We start from the raw sequence: 20,053 nt of genomic DNA, 5'->3' as shown, positions 1-20,053 counted from the left end.
ATATACTGTCTCCTTGATTACTCAGTCCACGATGAGCAATCAGTCCTCACTTCTACAATGGCAACTTCTTGATCTTCTGTTTTCTGCTGTACTGAAGGAACTTTTTAACTCAAATTTTTTTGAATAAAATTTACAAATTTTACTCAAAAAGTCTGCTAAATTCTACCGTATGCAAAAGCCAATCACTGCAGTGATTGCTACTGAAATAGATTCTAGTTCTGATTTAAATTCACATTTCTAGTCAACATAATTTAACTGCAAAAGGATTTTGCTTTCACCCCTAGGTTTTCTTATTATTTTTGAACCATTGAGAGAAGAAGGATGGAATCCTAGACCCATTGCAGTGCTGGAAAATGTGCAGAGGGCTACACTGAAATGAGAGCTCAAGGTGTCTAGAGCTCAAACAAAAGCAATTTGGCTAGTGTAGCTGGTTTTGAGCAGTCTTCTCAACTAGAAGTCATTTTAATTCCAAAACTTACAGAACCAATCTAAAAAAAAAAAAATCCATTTATCACCTGCTGCAGTAGCCACAAATTATATAAGTAATAGTAATAATAAAGACTGAACCATGAATTTTAGTGGCCTGCCTTTATTTTTTTCAGTTATATACTTCTTACCATTGTTAGTTGACTCCTACATGTGTGAAAGCATATGCATGTTTTAGTTTGGGGTGCACTGTGATACTACTTCTGGATTAACAAATAGGTGCAACAGTTTTGCAGGCAATTATCTAGTATTTCATAATCTCCAAACTGCTCCTGGATGGCAGACCTGATTTAGAAAATATCAAAATTGCTTTCATTAAGGTATTTATCAGAAAGCCTTAAGTAACATATGTTGGAGTAATTTGTAGCAAATCATTTTTACAAGATATGAAGTAAATTTCCCATTAATTAATTAGTACAGTCTTTGGACATTCATTCTTGATCTATAGATTATTTTACCCTTTTTTAGGAGACAGCACAATGTGAAAACTTTATTATTGTAATAATATGTCAAAAAACAAAAGGCAATAACATGGCAAAAACCCACTAGAGGTGTAATCAAGGTGGTAACAGGACAAGCCTATCTTACCTGGGAACAGCCAGAACAGTACATCTTCTGTACCATAAATGCAGGCAGGGTTCAAATGCATAAAAGCAGTTGTTGAACTGAAGCACCCGGACCTCCTAAAAAACTGGGATTCCTGGGGTGATCACATATCATAGAATCATGGAATGGGTCAGGTTGAAGAGGACCTTAAAGAGTACTTAGTTCCAGCCTCCCTAGCTTCCGAGCTACTCCACCATCCTTCCCAGAGGGCTCTCTCAGAAGTTGCCCACTGTCTCCAAGCAAGCCAGCAGGAGAGCAGGACTCGTGTCCCCTCAACCCTGCTCTACCAGCTGGGAGGAGATTGGGTGTCTGGCTCTTTTGCCCAGGTGAAGGTGGGTGAGCACAGTACAACTTAACTAGGCTGCAAGAAAAACACATGTGATGTCCCTGTTCTGTCAGCCTAATGAAACTCCCACTGCAACCTGCAAAGTCTGGAGGCCTGGAGGATTTGAACCTTTTTAACCCTGGGGCATGGCCATAGAGATAAAAGCACAGAGTGGCAGAGTATAGTAATCTTCAGGATGTGTGGCATCATTATATTCAGACACTGTGTAAGCCTGATACAATAGCTCCTACCACATCTTATTTGAAATTGAACTATACCTTATTTAGGGCAGAGAAACATTTTCAAAATTGCCTGGACAACATAGAATTTTTTAGAGGTATAATTTTCAGTTTTTCCATTGATCTTTTTTTTTTTTTCAAGTCGCTAGTTCACTTTCCCCTCATCTATTTGACTTTATCATAGGGATAGTTGTATTTGTCTGCTAGCGTGAGATGCTGGAGGGTCCTACATATTTGTAGTTTCAGATTTTGGTTTATCTTGCCAAAAAATCTGGGTATGGGAATGAATGCAGATGTATCTTGTTCATCATATTTGCCTTCTGCTTAGGGATACAAGAAAGCTTTCACTGGATGCAGAACATACTTGTATTAATTTTGTAGATTTGGTTTTGCATGTGGTACAAGTATTTGTTTTGCTGGGCTCTCAAAACTTCTGGAGAAAAGAAAAGGATTGTTGCCATGTAAATATCTTTCCAGAAAACAGCAAACAAACCGAAGAGCCAAGATCTCCATCTTGGTGCCGCTCAGCTGACCTCAGCCACTTTGCACAAGGAGGGAGCATTGCCTGTGTCTGCTGTAGTTGTTTCACTGCAGATGAAAAGCAAAGGCAAGGTTTCCTCCTACCAGGCTTTTGTCAGAAAGGGAAATCTGCTTTCTGTACACACATTAGCAGTGCCTGAGGGATGGGGCAAGTTTTACTTCCTGGTGACATGTATGAAACACCCTTTAGTTGTGAGAAAATTGTGTAAGTTTTGAAGAAAGAAGACTAAGCGTAAAGCAGAGAGTATTAACTACAAATGAAGGGGACAGTCCTTACGAGGATAATTTTCTGCTTTTAAATCTGGTGCCCGTATTAAAATTTCTCCCAGCAGCATGTGCATGACTGATACTTATTCAGCTGATAGCGCAAAGCAACAGTGACCCTGGCACCAATGCCGAGGCAATATTTACAAAAGGATGAACTATTTTCGAACAATGTCTTCAATGTACTAAGCACAAACAAGCTTTTCTTCAGCATCAGGCATGCATGTTGACTCGTTCCAACGATTTTGTTCATGTACAAATGTATTCATTGTGGACAATGCAAGGAAAATGTCATTCTCTATTTATATCCCAGTTTCCCTTTGTCCTCTTTACAGTATCTTGGGGCAGTGATGCAGAGCAGAATCTTGTTCTAAACTCCTGCTATTTTCCTCCCCATCTTCTTCCGAAGCAGTCACAGTAGCAGAGCCATTAGCGAGTTAAAAGGCTTCCTACAGCAGATTTTTTTTCTTTTGAGACACAAAGATCGGTCTCTCTCCCTCCACTTCCCAGCAGAGAAGATCTAAGTCCTACCTCTTGCTCCATCGCTCGGAGCACATAATGGTGTTGGCAGCAGAGGATGTGGTGGTAGCCGCATTTTGAGCCATGTAAGTGGATGCACCTGGCACAGCAGTGTGAATAAGCGATGTTAAGGCAATTCTCTCCCAGCAATATATGAAACCATCCACTTCATGAACAGCCTCTCTGGGATAAAGGCTGCCTTTCTGTTGACTTGGATAAGTTCCCCAGTATGGTCAAAACAGAATAATGGAGGACTTTGAAAGAAGGGCCCTTGTACAGAAAATAATTAATCTTGCAGCAGAGGGGCAGGGAGAAAGATTTAGTGACACTTGAAAACAAAAAACAAACCCCCAAGTCCTAGGACTAAAATAAAAAGCACAAGTGCAGGCTCACACTGTGTTTTCATTGTAGAACAAATCATCTGTCCTGAAAGTAGCATTCTTGGGCAGGTAGGCCACCATTTCAGGTAGGAATTAGGAACATTATTTTAAAGGACATTGCAGGGAAATTCTATTTTGCCTTTCAAGCATTGTCTGATTTTCTTCAAAGTGGAAATGTCCCCTTCTCTCAACTGTGGCATTCCACTCTGATAAGGTTCACTTTATTGGTAAAATTATATGCATTGTCTTAGTGCTGTAATCATATCTTTACAAAAAAAAAATCAAGTCATAAAACTCTTTACTTCTACAATGAAGATAATTTAAATTGAAAGCTCAACATTAAATAGAGTTTGCCTTTATTATACTTCCGCACTCTTTCCAGCTATGTGTATACAAAGAAAATATTTCCATGCCTCAGATGCAACAGTGAAAGGAATATAACACATTTCACATGTTCTAAGAAACTGAAAAAGTCACATTTCTGAAGGAAGAATATGTGGCTGTTTTCCACTGGGAGACTCCTGAGGCCTGCTCACTCACTTGACTGGATCTCCCAGTAAAGAACATCCCTTATACACAGGATTCAAGCATCCAGCATCCAATTCAAGCATCAAAACATTGACTGATTATTATGGATTTTTTAAGAAAGTAACTCTTTTCTTTCCCCAGATAAAATGTCTCAATCAAGTTGAAACAATTTTGTTCTCTGACAGAAGAGTTTGAGACTTAATGAATATTACCAAATGAAAAAATTTAAACCATATAATGCATTTTAGATAAAGGGTATATAGAACACCAAATAAATAAACTCTTCTTGTAATTCATACTTCTAATAATGCATGATTTCATATGCTTTAGCACATAAAAGATTAGATAGCTTGAAAATTAGAGCAGTCAAACTTTTAGCACAGTGTGAGATGAAGATAAGGAGTATTCAGTCACCAAAAATGTCTTTCCTTCATCACCGTCTAACTCATCCTTAAGGAATTTTTAAAATTACAATTGAGCAATTCTTAACTACTGTACAAAAATAACTTCTATTAGCTGGAAAACATTTTAAGATCTTTCAACTTTAGGGTATAGAGATAAACTGCCATGTGAAGGCTTGCCTTATCACTCCCATAAATTGAAGTTTGACAAAGGTTGGTAATTCTGACATTTGGAGAGATGATTAAACCCCCTAAATGATTGAAAGCTAAGCATAACCTTCAAGATTAAATGAAGATTAAATGATCATCTATTATGGATGTATGCAATATATATGATTTCAACAGTTAGCTGACAGCAATCATTCATTCTCATTTTTCATTAAATTTTTAGAATGTAGCATCCCCCAGAGTTAACACTGGCATCTGCAGCCAAGGATAGTATTGAAATACAAATAATTTGGTTGTAATCTAGTTTACTGTTTTATTTTTTTCAAAAAATTTCTATCACTGCTGCATTACCATATTGAAATTGCTCAGACAAATAACTGATCAGTCCCTGTTCAAATGATGAAAAACCTTTGGAAGTGTTTTAATATGATGTGAGTCTTTAATGAGCACCAGGAAAAATATGCTCTCTTCAGTAAAGTTTTTAAAACTGTTTTCTAAGTATGCAATATATGTCAATACAGAAGACCTTTTCTGCCAAAACATAATTTTATCTAAGGGAAAGGCTTGGAAAATGCTACTTATCGAGTTCTTTTAATCAGATAATGTATAATGAATAACTGCAGCTAACAATATTTTATGCTTTTGTTGGTACTGAAGCAACTGGTATTACTGCTTTTTGTAATTTCACATTTCTTAGCAACAAAATAGTTTAACTTCTGTTGTTGGAAGCTATGCTAGGATTATTTTCACAGTCTGCTCAATTTGCCGGCTCTTACATCTGACAATCCACCATAAGCAATTGAGAAATATTTTCTGCACAAGCTATGTTAAGCCTCATAACAATTATTGCTATCTTGGCTGATCCACTCAAAACCATTTCTCCACTTAATCCAAAAACCTAAAGCTCTTTCTTTTCAGGCAGCATATCCTGCCTCATAGAAGGCATGTTACCACTATAGTCATGGTCAGAAGCTGGGTAAAGATGCAATGGGACTTATTATATAGGCTCAATGTTAGATAATAAATCCTCTGATTATTCCCCTTCAGTGCTGGGTCCCACCCCTGGAAAATGTGCTTGACCTACAGACAGTACTGAGCCTACAATAAAAGCCTGTGGTCACCATTTTTAGAGACAAAAAAATTTGCATATGAGATGACTGTAGCAGCAGTTCTTGTGGTGTCACCACATCTAGTCTGGGCACATACTGAAAATAGATCTTTTTACATTCAGTAATAGTTCAGTTTAGCAAAGAAATGTAGGATTCATTGGGTTTAAAGGTACAATGTGAACATAAAGCCTGAAATGAGATGAAGGTTTGGGAAAAAAGAGAGACTTCAGCAGAAACGTGAGGTTCAGCGTCTGAGAAATCGTTTTGAGAGGGTGAATACTTAGCACTTCTCACAGTAGTTGCGAGATCTTTGTTTTGCTCTGAACAGATTCAGTAATTTTCAGGCTGTGGTGTCACTTCAGTGTCTGAGCCAGTGCCTTGAACCTGGAGCCATCCCTGTTATTTCTATATGGAGCAGGGTGCATCTCCAGGTAACACAAATACCCAGCACATGGGAGACTCATTTGACACATCCACCCTTGCACTGCTTGTGGGCTGCAGGGACCCTTCCAGTGCTGTGAGGGCAGAGGAGCCCTCCTGACCCAGGTGGAAGCAGGCAGCCAGCACTGCAAACCCAGCCCTGCGTTCAGCCACCACATGCCCATGCTGTCCCTGCCCAGTGCAGTTAAATAAATGGATGTTCTTTATTTCCTGGCCTTCACTGAATTGGAGACACAGCCTACAGCTTGCTGTGATTTGTATTTCCTTCAGCACCTGTAGTCTGTGGTATGCACTTGGCCACTGAGATGTGTAAGAGTTTAATAACAACTGGACTTTGTGGGAAACTTGAGCTCTTGGACAGGTGACATTTTTGATGCTGTGGAACAGATGCAAACTTAAGTAATACAATCTAAGTGGTTGTTTTTACTGAGGCCAAGAAGTGCAAACATTTTTTATTTATTTCATAATCCAACTTGTACTTTATACTTCAAAGTCAGATAACCACAATAATTTTGCCAGAAAGAAACCTTTCTGAGCTGGCTGGCTCTACAGATGAATGCCACACAGCTGAATTCTCCATTCATAAACCAAAGGTTTTCTTCTGCAACTGTAAGCACCAGAAGTGTTGTTTGGGACTTGTGAGAGAGGTTACATGACCCCAAGCAGAGTCCATAGCTCAGAAGGCAAGGATCTGGGAAGCTCCTGACCAGGCTGGCTCTGCATGGGAGTTGCCTGCATACCTCAGTTCCACCGCTTAACAAGCACTACATCTGCTTGGGTTTTTGTCACCCTGACGCACATTCACAGTCCTGGGCTAAACGTTTCTCAGACACAGAGAGATTGAAAGATGGGCCAGATAGACCTCAGTCCTTCAACCATTTGGGAGCATGTTCATGGGGCTGAACAGAAACATCGCACCCTACTTCTAGTCTGGCAGGAGTCGAACAGCATCACTGACCTTCTGCTCAAGTCCTCAGGTGAGCACTCCCACTCTCTCCAGGCAAAATGTTTTTAAGTGATGGATGAATTTAAAGTTTTATTTACACCAGAGAATCTAATAAAAAGGAGTGGAGTTTAGTTTTCATTTCAGTTTTAAGTGAAAGTATAAAGACTGTATAACATTTAAGTAGTAATAAACAAATGGCTAGAAGGGAGAATAAAATGCTGGTACAAACTTTGGAAGCGGGTAGTTTTCAGAAATTTGGCAACCATGTCCAATATTACCATATAGTATGGGTCAAATGTCTTCATGCTGATAGTTTTTTTCCTGTAGCAAGATGATTTTTTCATTAAATTGCTATTTATTTCAATGTATTCCTGGGAAATAAAGCCTCTAGTCTATAACAATGACAGGTCACTGAAAGGTGGCTTTCATGTACTCAAGCACTTCACACATTCTAGGTCAGGCACCTTTGATGTGTGTGTCCTTGTGCAAAAGCTCCTGTAGCATGTTTTACTTCACTCCTTAGACAGAGGCATTAAACTTGACAGCAAAATTGCTTCCACCCTTTTTATATCAGTAACTACATAAAGGTAAGTTAGAGCACATGGTTTTAATTTGGCCTTTAGTGGTTTTATTTGGCAGGGGAAAAAAACTGTTGAGCACTAACCTTGAATTAGAAGCTGACCTCTGAATTAGTCAGCCTTTTTCTTGTAAATGCATTTTGTAGAATATAAACATGAACCATCTATTTACATAACGTTAGTGACAGCCAAATGATTTCTTAGGAGCATTAATGTTGGAAATCCCAAACACTCCTTCCTTGCTGGGGAATGGTTTATAACTCCTGAGAATAATCTCTTCAGCAAGTAACTGCAAACAGAAAAGGCTGATCTTTTTCTAACCAAATTTAGGATTTCTCTAGTATTTCACTAAGAAACCCCAGATAATAATTATAAGCTGCTGTTAAATGAAATGCAGGTCACCTCCCAGGGTGCATGAGGAAAGCTCTGACAGTGCTGGTGGTGGTGCAGCCTGCTCCTGTACTACAGTGGCTTTATAGGAGACGCTATGAAAAAGCAAAGAACAGCCTGAATCCAGCATGGCACTGGGGAGCCCTGGTGCAGAGTACCAGTGATGGCCCTGAGGGATGTCCAAGGACAGGAACCCCATGGTATGCCTAAGCTTCTCCACCTGTCCTGTTCCTGGTTTGCTGAGAGCTGAGGGCAGGGAGAAGCAAGGAATTTCAGGCCAGCTGAAGCTGAGATCCTACTTCAACCCAACAGCAGATCTTCAGCCCCTCTCTGCTTCCCCAGCTGGAGCAGCACAAGAAGGCAGCCTAACAAACTGAGGGGTCCTGCGTATGTGCTGCTGCCTCTGACATGTATGCAATCACTGCATCCTAACTGAGCTCAGAGCAATGTCTTAAGAGCTTTTAAGTTTTTTTTTCCTCAAATCCAGGTAAAATGAAAGCCATGAAATGCCACCAGGCTTTGAAGTTCCTGGGTTTCTTTGAGTGTGAGCTTTACTGGTTTTAAAAATAAAATCTTACAAAATGGATATATTAACAATGATGAAAAACAAATCTGAAAAAGATCAGAATAATTTGTGTGAAATATTCTTCAGGCTAAGGAGGCATTTAACAGGCTTTCAGAAGCAGAAAAGTTACTTGGCTCATTTTAGTTTATTTTTGCCCACTTTAAAGAGAGAGTATTTTGTGGATGTCATAGTTCTCTTTATTGTTGAATAAACAGCAGAATGTCCTTTGTCCTTTCTTTTTTTTAAACTGTATTTTCAGCAGGTATTTTTATTACCATTATTATCATTATTATTATTATTGCAATAAGAGTACATACCATAGCATAGCACTTCTAGCTTGCTCCACGTTTGTCGGCATGGCCTGCCATAATATGCCATAATAAGTCTCTAAATTAAGATGGTATTTTTCATGCTTTCAGCAACAGCAGCAAGGTACTCTGCTATTTGCTGTGTGTTGTTATTATTAGCTCTCTCATGATCGAATTCCAGCCTGGGGCACTGGTGGTGTGATGGGGCCGAGCTCTGATGGCAGGTTTCAGCCTGTGTTTTGTCTGCCTGTGTTTGCCCTACCTAATTCATGATAGGGAACACAAAGACTGGGCTGAACAGAAGGGAAGTGCACAGCCATTTTAGGTGTCCTCAAATTACTGCTTATGACTTGTCTCCAAACTAAAGTGGGTTCTGTTTGACATAGAGGGTGGGAAGGGTTTCACTCCAGGCAGAGGTTTATCAGTCCCAGCACCCTCTCTGGTGAGTGGGAATAAGAAAGGAAGCATCTGAAGGCTTCTCAGATAACCAACAGCAGACCACTTTCCCCTGCCCAGCACTGTTTTGTTCACTGGCATCCTCCATGGGGGGGCCACCAGGCCACTTGTTCTTGTCATTTGGGAGCCAGGTTGCAAGGGGCACAGAGTGTTTCTTTGTTTGCCAGTGTTGTGAAACACTCAGTTCAGTGGTCCTGCTGCCCTCTTGTGCAGCATAGAGCCTTTCCCAAAGATTTGGCACAAATACAGTCACTCACTGCCAGTGAAATAAGGCAAACATCTTGGTCTCCTACTGAGAGCAGAAACATTGACTCCTGCAGGTGTAGCTTGTCCTTTCTCAGGCCTCCTTCCTCTTTCTGCTGGCCTGCAGTGTGAAGCAGAAAGAGTGTCCTTGAATAGGCCAGGTCTCCCCAGGACTGAGTGTGACATGCATTCATTATGTTCATTCGATGGAATCACAGGTCCACAGAATGGTTTGGGTTGGAAGGGACCTTAAAAGATCATTTAGCTGCAACCCCCCTGCTGTGGGCAGGGGCGCCTTCCACTAGACCAAATTGCTTCCAGCTCCCTCCAGCCTGTCCTTGAACACTTTGAGGAATGGGGCATCCACAGCTTCTCTGGGCAACCTGTTTCAGTGTCTCACCACCCTCACAATAAAGAATTTCTTCCTAATACCTAACCTAAATGTATTCTCTTCAGTTAAAAGCCCCTTATCCTGTCACTACATTCTCTAGTAAAGAGTCTCTCTCCATCTTTCCTGTAGGCTCCTTTTAGGTGATGGAAGGTCACAACTGGGTCATCTCAAAGCCTTCTCTTTTCCAGGCTGAAAAATCCCAATTCTTCTAGCCTTTCCTCATAGGAGAGGTGCTCCATCCCTCTAATAGTCTTGGTGGTCCTCCTCTGGATGCTCTCCAAGAGGATTATATCTTTCCAGTTGATGCTCATTTTGCTCATTTTACTTGCTGTGTTCAGACATGAAAGCAGTGTCCCTTCAAAAGTGGAGAAAGCAATTTTTCTATCACCTTTTACGATGACTTCAGGGAATATAGAACTGTGTGGCTGAGGTATGTGTCCTGCTGAGGCAGGGGGATATTTCTCATCTTCAATAAAGCCTGTAGAAGTTCCCTGCCTTCCTTCTGAACCGCTTGGTCCTGAGCTTGGACACACATGGGAAATGAAATTTTGCTGCCTATTTATCTTTAGCAGGTCAGTCTTGAGCTATACATGGAGTCTCTCTGGCTGCATGCTCCTCTTCTGCTGAAAGAGCTCCTTGTCCAAACAAAAAAGGATTGAATGAAACTTTTAGTGTGATTAAAACACATTTCTTTGTCTGGGAAAAGCCTTTGCCTGGCCAATCAAGGACATTCCTGCTCCAGAATAAGTTAGAGATCACAGCAACTTTTCTAGGTAGTTACTGATATAAATAGAGAGGAGGAAAAATTCTTGCCCTTTGCCTGGCTTGCTTTGTGTCCAAAATTGAAGTGTTCTGCTTGCTCCACTTTCCTGTAAAATCTCTAGCACTAGCTATTTTCCTATGTAGGAGGGAAAAAAGAAGCGTTAGCAAGAATCTCTCAATCTGTCTCATCAGCACCATCATTAATTGAGCATTTTTGGTAGCGGAGCTGTTCTTCTAAGCTAAGGAAGTGAGGTATCTTTATTGTGGCCCACATGACGAGCAGGAGCATGGCACAGTGGGGCTCAGGTGAGCTGAAATATCTGCTGCCCTGTTTCTCTCTGTGGCTTTGGAGGGCAGCAGTTCCTCCCAAGGATCTCAGAGCCAGGCCACGACTGCCACCAGGCTGTCTTTTGCTTTTCTTCTGCTCCTTCAGGTTACAAAGCTTTGAATTTTCTTCCAGCTCTGTGGTGGGCGATATGGATGGCAACTTATTTATGCTCCTGTTGTCTCTAGAAACCTCCAATTGGGTTCCTCCTGTCATAGTTTAACACGCCTACTGCCTGCCAAATATTTTTTTAATCCTAAAAGCCTTTCTGTTGCTAGGTTGAATTTTTTTCTGCCTTTCAGATATAAAGTGACTAATGGGATACATTTCATAATACATCAGCAAGCATAATACATGTTATTATCATATTTTAGTGCCCTTTAAAAATTAGTGTACTGGGAGGATGGGGTAGTATGTAAATTGTACATTATAAAGACAATAGGGCAAATTCTTTGTTCTTTGATAATCACATTTTATAATTAGGGATAAGCGAGATGAAGTTAAAAAGTACTGGTGTCGGGTTTTTTAACCAATGTTTTTCAGGAGATGAACAAATGTCCAACAGTAAACATTAGGTGTTAGGACTTGTGTGGAATTTTGATGCTGTGAACCTCATCCTGGTCTGGTACAAATTTCTCTCAGGTTTCCATATTTATAGGCTGGGAACACAACTTCTCCTATCCTCTCTGGATAGCTGCTGGTTTTTCTCCTCCTGCTGCTTCCTCCTCTGGTTCTGTATTTGTAGACAAGACAGAACCTTAACCCATAGGAGAGCAAATGAATGGAGAAGTCATGTGGACCAAAAGGAATAGTAGACACTGACACTGGATGACATCTGGGATAGCATTGAATGTATATTCAAAAGAAAAGTGATGAGGCCATTTAATCAATAAATGTTATTGCAATTTTTGTCCTTTCATCTTCTGATAACAACTCTTTGTGCCTGAGACACAGAAACAGTCACTCTAGGTCATTCTCAGTCACAGGTGGGATAGTTCTACCTCCTGAAAACTCACAGGAGCCATGCCAAAAGAAACAGGCTTGAAAGATTGATCTGTGGCTTAACAAAGCAAACAATTTCCACTTATCAATGGAATAAGTAAGACTTGCCTCCTGCTTGACTCCTCTGGGGACTGTATACATGCAATGATGAATTCCCTAAGTGTGGGCAAAAGGGAGACCACAGCTCTGTACTGGGGACCCCACCTCAACCTGCTCTGCCACGCTTCTCCTCTTTTGGTATTCTTAAATGTTCCATTGATTGATAATATCAAATGAGAAACTCATATTATGGAAATTTCTCCGTGCAAGTATGTTTAAAATACCAGGCAATTTCAGTTCACTGCAGCGTGATGGTTTTGGGCAATAAAGGTTTTTGTTAGTATATTGAAGCTGTTACAGAATAAGGCTTGGTTACAACATGATCCAAGACGTCTTGCTGGTTCTGTTATGCCTTCTTACACGGTAAGTGAATTAGCAAAACGGCTTGTGAAGATTCCTCTTGAGCATTTATTCACTCTTCTTAAAGTGATACCAGGAGCTCTTGTTGTAATTTTTAGTTATTTTCTAGCCCTCCAGTTGAAGGTAACAGATTTATTTATTGTAGCTGATAATAATGAAAAGATAAATTAACTCTGAGCATAGTTTTGATTTTTTTTAAAAGTGTTAAAATCTGGAAGAAGTCTAAATTCACGTAAGTCTAAAAAAACAGAAATTGTGAAGTTAAAATATTTTATTTTAGCAACAGAGAATAATTTGGGTTGGAAGGGACCTCTGGAGCCCTCCTGTGGCACAACCCCCTGCTCATAATTGGACCAGCTTTTACCCTAGTTCAGGCTCTATGGTGCCTTGTTAAACTGAGTCTGAATATAACTGAGTTGGGGTTTTTTATGCTTTCTCTTACTAGAATAATTAGCAAAATAAAAATTCAGTCTTAATGTCTAAAACAAGGGTTGCCTGACAGTGTAGGAATTTTGCTTTCAATGGCAAAATTTTGTTTGCCTTTGAAATTCCTTGACAAATCTCAATAGCAAAGAGAAATTTTAAAAATCGCTGTTTATAATCCTGAAGAAATACAAGTATAAATAGTCAAATTTCATCATTATTTTTAAGGCAAAATTGAAGTGATGATGACATTCTTAGCCATGAAAAATACATTTCTAAGTATGTCTTTAGTTACATGGAAAAACTTCAATGCAAAGTCATTAGGAAATAAACCTCAAGCAAAAATCCTTAAAATATATTAAATGTACTGTCTACTTTCACAGGTTTTTTATTTTCAATCTCATGTGTGCATGGCAAAACTGAGTGCCATTCAGTGGATTCATTATGATGACTCAAATCTGCATTAGGAAGAGGACTACACAGAAGAAAGGTTTATTTTCTCTTTATTTTTAATAATTTTGCCAAACTTTTACTTTAAAAAAGTGTTGTTGAAATTTTGAGGGTTTTTATAAGACAACAACTGTGTCAGACCTCTCTTCAATGCTATTTAAAACAAAAGTATCTGAATTAGATTTTCCAGCCCTTTTATTTGTTTTTATTCAAGTTCTGCATTTATTATATAAGCATTAATATAAGCATTTTTCCTCTTTTAACTAAAATATTTTCATTTTAGCGGAATGCCCTACGTCATCTCCAACACTCCAACACCGTATGAATGAAAGGATATTTATCCTATCCAGCTTGCACATTCTGGTCAAGGATACAGAAGCCTTATCCAATGCTCTGGTCTTACAACTATCACTCATGTTATTCCTTATACTTTCCTTCCTACCCTTATCAGTTATTTCTCCGATCTTTCGTGACACAGAAAATGTAAAGTTAATACTGCAAGGGAGATTCTGCATTTTTTTCTGTACCATGTTGTGTTAATCACACACATTTGGAAGGATGAATAAGTAAAAAATGTTTCAACTGTCCGGGCTTCCAATCACATATAGATTTATAGCATTGCCAAAAAGACATCTAATTTGTGTTTAACCTTTGAAAACCAAAATGTTGCAGCTTTAACCATCTTTCACAACATTTCTATGCAGTTCACTTCTTACAAACACATCCTAGCCAGAAAACAGAGAGGAATAAGTAGGTCTTGAACTGAAGACCCATCTGAAACATTTTCAAGGCTAGGAAGTGAGAAGCAAGCCATGGAATCAGGGCCATCTCGTGAGAGTGGAGGCTCAGTGTTGGACCAAATCCATGACTGCTACGAGTTACCCTGGCACCACTGGCTGTTCAAGCACAGCAGTTTCCACACAGTGAGAGTGCCAGTCACCAGCACTCTGGTTTGGGGTCTGCTAACTAAAATGTAGGCCTGGGACCGGATAATTTCAACAAACTCACATGTACGGCTCACTGTACAGTTGGCATGGTCTATGTGCCCACCTCCTGTTGTTTCTGCCACCTGTTTTGGCAGAAACAACAAAAGAGGTTTTGTGTGTGTGCGCCTGTGTGTATTGCGTGATTAACCATCCAAACTGAATCCAGAATATTTGGATGATGGCCTGCCCCACATTTGCTTGGTGGAGCTGTAGAGGCATGCCAAGAGCAGCACCAACAGCTGGTGGCCCAGGATGCTCCGACCCCCCAGGCTGGAGACACAATCCAGAAACTGTGCAAGCAAAAAGGGTCCTGTTTTTTTTAAATCAGCTCTGTAGGCAGCTGAGGTTTGCGGTGATGAAAGCAAATCAAGAGGTTGCTTTCAGCCCAGATACAGACCACCTCTCCTACCAAAGCTCTGCAGGTCATTCATTTCTTGCAGCATTTTATTTTGGTGGTGACCGGGAATCATTTCACAAGTCACTGCTGTTGTTCAGGTGGAAGCTCAACTCAACCACACCTGAGAGCAGCAAGGTAAGGACTTGTAGTGTTTTATGCACATCTGTAAATGTTATTTTGCCTTTCAGTGCTGCTTGCAACCCAAGATTTCATTTGAGCTGGTATAATATACACTTGCGTCATTAACAATTACCAATCATTCAGTCATTGTTCCATTTGGATTTCTCTTGCTAATTAAATTCACTCCAACTATCTGTATGGCCCATAAACACAACCCCAAAAGGGGGTATCTTCCCACAGTGAACGGAATGGAATATGAATAATCAGTTTAATAATTGTATTTGACTTAGCTTCTCAACACCAACGTGTTAATCAAGAGCCTGCCAGGGCTCCCTGGTGGGAGAGTCCCATTCTGCTCCCAACTGTTCTCACGAGAGGAGCCGGAGCTTGCCTGACTGCTTTGCCAAGGCTGCAAATGCCGTGTGGGTCTTACACAAGCATTGAGAGCCACCACTTTTAATTCTTGCAGTTTTGCATGAGCACCCAGCTTTTCTCTGTCTCACTTACTCTTCTCTCACATTCTTGCCTTTCTCTCTCACCCCTCTCTTTAGAAATGCAGCAGTGATGGAGACAATATTAGCTCCTAGAGGAGCTGAAAGACCTCTGGAATGTAACCTTGCAGTCCCTCCGTGAAAGACCCTGCAGCCCCAAGCACTTCTGCTCCCCTTGCTGACCTGAGTGTTGGGGCAACAAACCTGGCCTGGAAACCATTTCTTGGCCACTTGCTGGGCCATGTCTGACAGCTCACTACAGCCCCTCTCCCAATGCATCTCCAGCAAAGGCAGCAATGGAGCTTCCAGATCCAGCTTGTTCCATGTCTGACTGGCCTGAGGCACAGCCAGAGGGTCAGGTTCTGCTCGTACCTGTTTGGTTAGGCTTCACCTGGGGCCCTCCTGCAAATTCCCTTCTCCACAACACATGTATGAAAACTCTAGTAATTGCTAGGCAGAGCAAGATACAGTTGGCTGCTTTGGCTATGAAACATGCAGACAGGCAGTTGTTTTTATTAATTTTTTCATTGCTTTTCCAAGCTTTAAGGAAAAACATTAAAACAAATGCAATTGCATGCCACTGCAACTGCTCCTCACAGAATGCCACTGTTGGAGTCAGACCCCTGATGCTACAGCTCAGCTGCCAGGGACTGGCGGTGGAAGAGCTGGCAGCTCCCAGGACAAAGAGTGGAATGTGGCTCCCAGGTTCATTTGGTACCAAAGCACTGGGAGGCACCACTGAGCTTTTCTCTCTCCCCCACCCTACCCCCACTTACGCTTCTTGTTCCAGGGGCTGCTTTTGACCCTAATCCAAAGAAAATAGATGTGGATATGCTAGTGGCTGGCAACAACTGGGGGCTGGCCTTAGGCTGGAGTGGGGAGCACTTGAATACTTGTGACAGCAGAAAGGTGCCTGTTTCATCAAACTCCATCCCCATCACCACACACATGTGCTCCAGTAACTCCCCAGGAGAATGGTCTCCTGGGAAAGAAGGTCTCTGGTCTCCCTTGCTGATCTTCTCCTCTGCTCTGCTGTTAATACATCTTTCCCAAAAAGAAGGGTAGGAAGGAAGGAAGGAGAGTTGATCTGGGCACTAATATTTTCTCTTCTTAGTTGGAAATAGGTGCAACATCAGAATCAAGGTGGCAGCACACAACTACCCTGTGAGTACCTAATGCTGATTTTTCTTTTTCCTCAGTTCTTTTCCCAACTGATTCACTCTCTGTTAATAGCAAAAGCCACCTCTGACATCAGTTTTCACCTGTATGACTCTTTGTCTTTTACTTGAATGTCACCCTCCTTTTATTACAGCCATTCTCCAGGTGCCCTGCTCATCCTGCCTGGCTTGCAAACCACCTCCATGCTAGCAGTGCCTCATGGCTTTGTGCAGCACATTTCATCAGCACAGTGCTCACATGGGCCAGGAGCATGCCATTAATGAAAACAGTGAAACAAAATTGGTCCCAAAACTCCTGTTTGAAGAACTCTCACAGACAACTTCTCCTAACTTGAGATCTCCAGCCTCAGCACTCATTGTCTCCTCCTCTTACCAACAACACAATTTCTCTAATAATCTATTTTGTCTCTAGCAACATCAGTGGTTTCTCACTTGACATCATAGCAAATACATTAAAGTAGTCTAGATAAAGGAAATCTGGCAGATATTACCTGTCTGGAAAAAATAATTGTTTTATCAAAGAGAACCATCGGGTTAGTCTGGCAGGATGTGCCTTTAGTTGCATTTCATCCCATTTTTGATGTGTCTTTGCATTTTTAATTAACCTTCAAGGCATGTTCCAAGGCCCTGCATACCACTGAGGTCAGAGTTACAAGGGCGCCGATGGCTGGCTGGATTATTTTTTAACCCTGCACAACTGAACACGCTGTAATGGATATCCTGCAGTCACAGGGTCTCTCTCTGACTTGGCAGATCTATAAAAACAGTTGCTAGTAGACGTGCTACCTCTCATGCTGGTCTTTCCAGAACTCCTGGTCAGGCATGACCTGCCTTCCCGGGAGGAACACCGCCTGCTCTTTAAGCACGGTAACAATTCTGTTTCCATATCCCTGTTCCCATTAACATTAGACTTCTTTTACCCCTAGGATTTGTCTTCCTTAAACCAGAGCAGAGGTAAAATACTCCTTTGATTGCAGGCCATGCCTAAATTATCTTTAATCTCATTTACTTCACAACATTCTGACTTTGCTTTTCTTCCTTTCTTACACTGAAGAAGTTTTTCCCATTTTTTTCTGGAATGCTTTGCAAGTTTCAGTTCAGGTTTGCTTCTGATGCTTACACTTAGTATTTTTCGGCCTCTAAATAATAAAGTAATCTTTCTACAAGGGTCTCCAGGATTAACCAGAGAACTGAGCATCCCAGTCAAGTGAAGCGAGCAGGCAGGGTGCAGGATGCCTCACCTCCACCCCCCTGTCTGTGCCTCCCCTGCACAGAAGCCTCCACTTTCTCCACTCAAGACAGCTTTGCTGAGGAACATTGCCCCACTTGTCAGCCTGCCCGCTGGCAAACTGAGCCTCAGATGCACACATATTTGTGTTTATTCTCCCCATTTGCTTCAAACAGGGAGAGCTACTTAGTTCAAAGCTCTGCTCTGTGACTAGATTTCTAGTAACTTAATTGCACATCAAAACAACATTGCCTTGTATGACTTCACTGATGAAGATGTTTGTAGGTTGTCAAATCCAAGGGTATCTGGGCCCTAACATTGCTAGCTTGAAGCCTCATTGAGTAATAGGGGCTCCTCAGATTGCCAAAGCACTGAACAAAGATATGAATAATTTCCAAAAGAGTTTTTATCTCAGCCAAAAACATGAACAGCAGCTATAGGAGTCAAGAGAAAGTGTACTTGTGACCCTGCAGCTTTGTTCCTGCTGAGTTTCAGAGGTCATGGGACCATCAGAAGTACAAAAGCTACTCAGCAAAACATTGCCACAAATTCCTTTGCTAGTAAATTTGTGCTTATCATCCTGAGGTGTTCTAACATGTCAGAAAATGCTCCTCACTACCTGAAGAACCGCAGCAGGCCAAGTCCAAAGGGTATTGGAGAAGGTTTTGCTTGACTGTTCTCTCCAGTGCAGATGAGTGTGTGTTTGCACCCTCTGCACAAAGGACTGTCTGGCCTTGACTGTATGAGGTTGGGATAAGTGTCAACAGCGATTCTTTCAAGATCTGCTCTTAATTTCTTCTATCCTCATCAAATACTGCTGTCCTCCAAATCCTGCTGGATGTGTCAGCCTAGCAGTAAAAGAAAACATCTTCTCACAAGAGCAGAGACACCACAAGTGCTGTCATGTAGAATTTCACAGAATCATAGAATGGTTTGGGCTGGAAATGACCTTAGAGATCATCTTGTTCCAGCCCTCTGCCATGGTCAGGGACACCTTCCACTAGACCAGATTGCTCACAGCCCCATTCAGCCTGTGTTGGACACTTCCAGGGATAGGGTTTCCACAACTTCTCTGAGCAACCTGTTCCAGTGTCTCATCACCCTCACAATGAAGAATTTCTTCCTGATACCTAATCTAAACTTGTCCTCTTTCAGTTCAAAGCCATTCCCCCTTGTGCTTTTACTTCATGTCATTGAAAAAGATCTCTTGTAACCCCTTTTAGGCACTGGAAGGTCCTGTAAGGTCTCCCCAGAGCCTCCGCTTCTCCAAACTGAACAACTCCAACTCTCTCAGCCTGTCTCCATAGGAGACCTGCTCCTGCCCTCTGGTCATCAAACTGTACAAGGACTGAAGAAGTGAAGTCAATCCATGCATCCTACAGCACATCCTGTAGGCTGCTATAGGACAGCAGTCACATAAAACATCTGAGATGTTCCCATCTGAATCCAAGCCTTAGCAGAGACACCCTGACATGGCCAGCTCCATATCTCTCATTCCGCACTCAGCAGCAGGATGCGAAACAACAATTACATTGTGAAATGTCATGGGTCTACTGGGAAGTAAAAACACATCAATATTGTCTCCTGGTTGCATTGAGCCATGATGATTTTGCTTGACTGCATGCCTGGATGAAACAACAGAGAACACAAACAGAGATGGGGCCAGAGCTTGCATGTGTGCACTAGTTTATCTTCCTGCCTTTCCAGTGCACCCATCGCAGCAGCGTCTGGGTGATAAGTGTGTCTCTTTGCAAAACAGGAAGACCGTGGGCTGGCTGGCTTCTCTGATGAGCTATAAATTACAGGGGTTTTACCTGGCTGCCAGCCTCGCTGTGCACTAGGTAAGGCAGGCGCTAATGCAGAGTGCTGCGGTGGCCGGCGATAGGATAATTACTGTTATTGCACTAGGAGAGAATAGCTGGGACTTAAGAGCCGGAGGGAAAAAGAGTCCCAGATATTGGAGCACTGAAGGCATTGCTAGTTCTGTGCACACAAAGGCGACCGACCTATAAATAATCTGACCTCTTTGTTCCAGTAAAATGGCACAAGAATTAAGACCCCAGTTCAGGAAGAAACTTAAAATGCATGACTAAACTCGGCATAGCTGAGCAGACCTATTGACTTGCTGGGGGCCCGAAGGCGTTTCTGCTCTGTGAGCCTTTGTGCTCACCTGCGAGAGTGGCTGCCGGAGGTGTCCCGCTGGCAAAGCTGCTTTCCAGAGGCTGTGGGGGGCCAGCTTAATTACTGCAGGTAAAGAAGCAAAAGCACCCTGTCAAATTTCGAGTGGGACTTCTCAATAGTCTCCAGTCTTCCTCTGCTTTCTAAGTTACACCTAAAGAAAGAGACCTC

The 20,053-nt window shown here is 41.6% G+C and overlaps 1 long non-coding RNA gene across 1 annotated transcript; it reads right to left on the bottom strand.

The window, feature by feature from the left end:
- Positions 1 to 129: 129 nt before the first annotated feature.
- Positions 130 to 19,787, bottom strand: LOC137470642 (uncharacterized). Its single transcript, XR_010997171.1, has 2 exons — positions 18,324 to 19,787; positions 130 to 11,703 (listed from the first exon to the last, which is right to left on the bottom strand). It is a non-coding gene; the product is annotated as an uncharacterized lncRNA (long non-coding RNA).
- Positions 19,788 to 20,053: the final 266 nt, after the last annotated feature.

This window comes from Anomalospiza imberbis, chromosome 3 (assembly GCF_031753505.1).
Source record: "Anomalospiza imberbis isolate Cuckoo-Finch-1a 21T00152 chromosome 3, ASM3175350v1, whole genome shotgun sequence".
NCBI classification, from domain to species: domain Eukaryota; kingdom Metazoa; phylum Chordata; class Aves; order Passeriformes; family Viduidae; genus Anomalospiza; species Anomalospiza imberbis.
Note: the sequence above shows the minus strand (reverse complement) of the source record. Positions and strands in the feature narration are given on the sequence as shown.